Consider the following 4,660-nt stretch of genomic DNA (forward strand, 5'->3'; position numbering starts at 1 on the left):
AGAATTTCACCCGATCGCATCTGCACCCAGCTCAGGCATTTCTGACGTCATTTTCTTGAGGTATTTGCTATTTCGACGCACTCCGGTAAATCTTTAAACCGATCTAGCTCTTTTTTTTTTTGCTAGTCCCGGGGAAGAAAAACACAGTGAATATGAATGGAATTTCCTTACTTAAATGCAGGGGGAGCTGCTGGTACTTCACCAGGAGAGCGCAGTAAAGTGGGTAAGAAGTTAAGACTCTGACCTTCGGCATGTTAGGATGGATCGTAGCCACCTTCTTGCTTCCCAGCGCAGGAGCCTGGCACACAGGGAGCTGCTTTCCCTCCCAGATGCAGCTAGCACGGCGATGGGAGCATAAAATCTTGCTGCGGTCCTGCTTCTGATGCACACCCACCCCCAGATCCCGCAGGTGACTCATTCTCTTCTACTGTGCGGAAGAAAAATACAGCAATTAATAAAAAAACCTAAACAAAACCCACACAGGCCATGCCTTCAGGCACAACGAAATTGAATTCCTCCGGCAAACGAAACCGGAGGAGCGGCTGAACCAACAAAGCTCCGGAGAGCGCGGCCGGGAGCGTGTCTGCGTAATGTGGCAACCCGACCGCGTTTCCAGGGAAGTCCGAAGGGCCCAGATATAGGTCGCCTGAGGTTTGGTGTTGCTATTTCGGTCTTCTCATCTGCTCTCGTGAGTTCTGGCAGTTACTAAAGACAGTGACAGCTGGTTCCTCCTCCCCCCCCCATTTTCTCCACCCCCGAGCCTAGAAATCACCCCTCTCTGTGCAAAGCACCGTCATCTCTGTATCGGGATCGCTGGGATGCGCTTTTAGCCACGGGACAGGATCCACCGGTCACTTCAGCAAGTGATGTCCAGCTTTGGAGGATGGGAAGCTGCAGCAATTCGTGTAAGCCACATTAGCAATCATCATCTGACTGTCACCACGGGCTCTCTGCTCCCTGCAAACCACGAAGAGGCAGGGAAGTCCCGACCCCAAATTGCCACACACCCTTTGTGCAACGTGGGGGGAGCAGCTGAAGGTGGCAAAATTAACTGTATCAAGTGCTTCCCTCTGATTGCAGGGGCCGGACTTGGTAAGCCAGGGCTTTTAGGGCTGTTTTTTTTCTGAATTATTAGTTAAAGAAAGCGTATAAGCAGGATTCAAAACAATTGCAAGGAATTCATGTAACCCATCACCCTGAGACTTGCCGGCCTGTGTTACTACAGAGGAAGATAAAAGAAACCCCTGCATAAGAGTTGTGGATCACAAAGAAATTTCCCTCCTGAGCCCTGTTAGCCGGAGATTTTGTTTTGAAGCAAGAAGGTTTCTATCCTCTCCAAAACTTTATTTTTTTTTTTTTGCCATCCTTAGTATTACGCATCTGCGCAACCTTTTCTAAAACTTGCCAAACCACGAGCATCAATTCTTGTCCAGTGGAAAGGAGTTCAATAGACAGCAATGCATGCTGCAGAAAAACCCTCTTTTACCCAATTACGATGACAACAGGTCATTATTACAAGCAAATACAGGGAAAAGGTGACTCGTCCTGCTTTCTGCGTCCCGTTCGGTGTTTGGAGTATCTCGGTTGCCTTTGGTGCAAAGCCGGTCCTGAGCAGCACAGTCTGGCCACGGTGTGCTTGGATGCATCTTGGTGAAGAGAGACTCCGATCCCCAAAACAAGCTCCTCTTTTTGGGTGATAATTCAAAGCACCCAAAATAACGGGACAACCAGTTTGCAGCCTGCAAGAATAGGGTTTGTGCTGCGTGACAGGGAGGGTGCATGTATATTTGGGTGGAGAAGGAAGGTGTGCAGGGACTGTTGGAGGGTGCAAAGCCTGCCTGGATCATATCAGATGACTGTAAAGGGTAGGGAGAGCCCAGCCTGGTACAACCTAGTCTTAGCTGCCTCCTGGCAGCAATCTCCTGGGCAAACACAACCACACCTGGGTTTTGCCTTGAAGGGAACTGGGTGATTCATTTCAGGGTGTAAAATGTCAAAGATAGGGAGTAACAGGGTCTGCAACGCAGCAGGGTGAGTCTGAGATGAACTACAGAGCACAGCCTGGCAGGTACCAGTCACCTGAGAGCCGGTCATGGAGTTAGCGATCAAAAAGGTCTCGCTGTGCAGCATCCACCAAGCTTGGCGTGCAAAACAAGCTGTGAGCACCCACCCGGGAGAGCAGTTATCCCCGCACGGAGCTGCCCTTTGCCTTCCTCAAGTCTGCCCCAGGGCGTGCCATGAACATAAATGGGAGAAAAACCTTTCATCAGAGCAGAAAAGAAGGGCAGGCGACCCAGCAGCGTTGCAATGTGCATGTCCCTTGCACATTGGACGGTCCACCCCACCGTCCCCTTCTGCTTGGGTTGTATTTTTCTTCCCACCTCGTATCCAGCCTTGCTGTGGCCATCGCCAGCGCTCAGATGAACGTTCCCACTTCTCCCATGTGAGCAATGATAGAAAGACGGGTGGAAGAGGAGCAGCCATGCCATGACCTCCATCTTGCAGCCACGGAGCATCCCTGGAGATTTCATAGAATCACGGAATCATAGAACGGTTTGGATTGGAAGGGACCTTAAAGATCATCCAGTTCCAACCCCCCTGCCACAGGCAGGGACATCTTCCACTCGATCACGTTGCTCAGAGCCTCGTCCAACCTGGCCTTGAACACATAACAAGGCATAACAAGGACTCTCCAATACCCCACCGCACACACAAAAGCTGTCCCCTTTGGGATGAAAGGAGGCAAACCCAGGAGCTACAGAGGTTGGAGGGATGAGGATATTTTAGCCAGGATTTTGGCTAGATGATTACTATTACCATTAAGCTGTTCTCCTCTGGCCGGATTTATTGTTGACTCAACAAAAGAAAGTGCAGAGAGCTGAGCACCTGCCAAGTCTGTACAGAGCAGTGGTGCCAAGTGGAAAAAAAAAGCCAGTGCAAAATGGGAGGAAATCCACAAACACTTGTTTTGTGGCCCACCTCTGGACCTGCTCGAGCAGGTCCGTGTCCTTCTTATGCTGGGAGCCCCAGAGCTGAAGACAGTACTCCAGGTGGGGTCTCACGAGAGTGGAGTAGAGGGGCAGAATCACCTCCCAGTTTAAGGAATGGAGGAGGGTGACGAAACGGTATGATGGGTGTTACAGGGGGAGTTGTCTTAGAGAGGTGGAAAATGAGTGCAAGATGTCACCGGGGGGGTCGGGAGCTGCCGGTCGTATCCCATCCACATCCCTGAGCGAGATGGCAGGGAAAAAATGGAGGTCCCCTGCCCAGCTTCTTCTTCACCCTGGAGGTTTCCCCACCCGCAGGTCCCCGCTGTGGGAGCGCTGGCTGTCCTGCGTGCTGGTGGATGGGTGCTGGGATGTGCCGAAGCTTCACCCAGGCTGGAGTGATCTTATCAGAGCCGGAAAGTCCCGTTCCCAGGCTGCCTCTCCTGCGATCCTCTCCCTGCAGAACAAGCGGTCCTTCTGTTTCCCTCATAAACCCATCAAAAAATAACAGTCCTGACAGGCTGGAGAAGCAAAACACGCATAAACAAGCTGACGCAGAGACGGGAGAGGGGAAACGGGTACTCCGTACTCATAAATTAACCCGCTCCTGCGACGGTGGTGACTTCATGGCTGAACCGATTGCCCTGGTTTTGGCGCAGTTTGGTCCAGGCTGTATAAGCTTCTCCCAGACATTTCCCAGGCACAGTTCAAGGGCCCAGAGGCCACTCCTGAAAGGCCATTTGGGTGCAAATCCCTCTTCTCTGGAGCCCAAAGATTTTGGTGCCGTTTTTACGGGGTAAACCTTGCTGCCCCGGTGGTTGGCTCAAGGCCGTACTGTCTTTAGGCTGCAAATCCTGGGGAAAATCGTCCTCTCCTCCATGCTCGCACGACCGCAGCAGCAAAATCAGGGGTTTTGCGCCAAATGGGAGCCCAGGACCTGGGCAGTCGTCAGCAGCACTTTTCTTTTTTCCTCCCATTTCCCTCATTTTTACCTCCACCAGGGTCAGCTTGGGGTCAGCATAAAAACAGCTCTCAGGACTAGGAGTTTTTTTATTTGACACCACTGTCCGAACAGTCACATCTGGAAACCATGAGCTCCAGCAGTCACCGCCCACCGCTGCGCCGAGCCCTCCCTGGCCTCTCTGCTGCGTTGTGCAGCTCCTCGGCTCAGAATCACAGAATGGTTGGGGTGGGAAGGGACCTCTGGAGGTCATCTGGCCCAACCCCCCGGCTCAAGCAGGGCCAGTCGCCCAGGACCACGTCCAGGCGGCTTTTGAATATCTCCAAGGATGGAGACTCCACAACCTCCCTGGGCAACCTGTGCCGGTGCTCGGTCACCCTCACAGTGAAAAGGTGTTTCCTGATGTTCAGAGGGAGCCTCCTGTGTTTCAGTGCGTGCCCGTGGCCTCTGGTCCTCTTTTTTCTACTTTGTTGGTAGAATCTCCATCCTTGAGAGAGATACCCATCCGTGAATCTCCATCCATGTGATCTCCATCCTTGGAGACCTTCAAAGCCCATCTGGACGCCATCCTGGGCAACTGTCTCTGGGTGGCCCTGCTTGAGCCAGGGGGGTTGGCCCAGGTCACCTCCGGAGGTCCCTTCCCAACCCAACCGCCCCGCGGTGGCTTTACGCCCCTCTCCCGGTGCCTCCCCTCGAGTCCCCCCCTCCAGCC

At 52.9% G+C, this 4,660-nt stretch overlaps 1 long non-coding RNA gene across 1 annotated transcript; it reads left to right on the top strand.

The window, feature by feature from the left end:
• LOC103913224 lies at positions 1 to 1,544 on the top strand. The gene is made up of 2 exons (XR_663412.1): positions 1 to 85; positions 182 to 1,544. It is a non-coding gene; the product is annotated as an uncharacterized LOC103913224 (long non-coding RNA).
• The last annotated feature ends 3,116 nt before the right edge of the window (positions 1,545 to 4,660 follow it).

Source organism: Pygoscelis adeliae, unplaced genomic scaffold, assembly GCF_000699105.1.
Source record: "Pygoscelis adeliae isolate BGI_AS28 unplaced genomic scaffold, ASM69910v1 Scaffold121, whole genome shotgun sequence".
NCBI lineage: Eukaryota > Metazoa > Chordata > Aves > Sphenisciformes > Spheniscidae > Pygoscelis > Pygoscelis adeliae.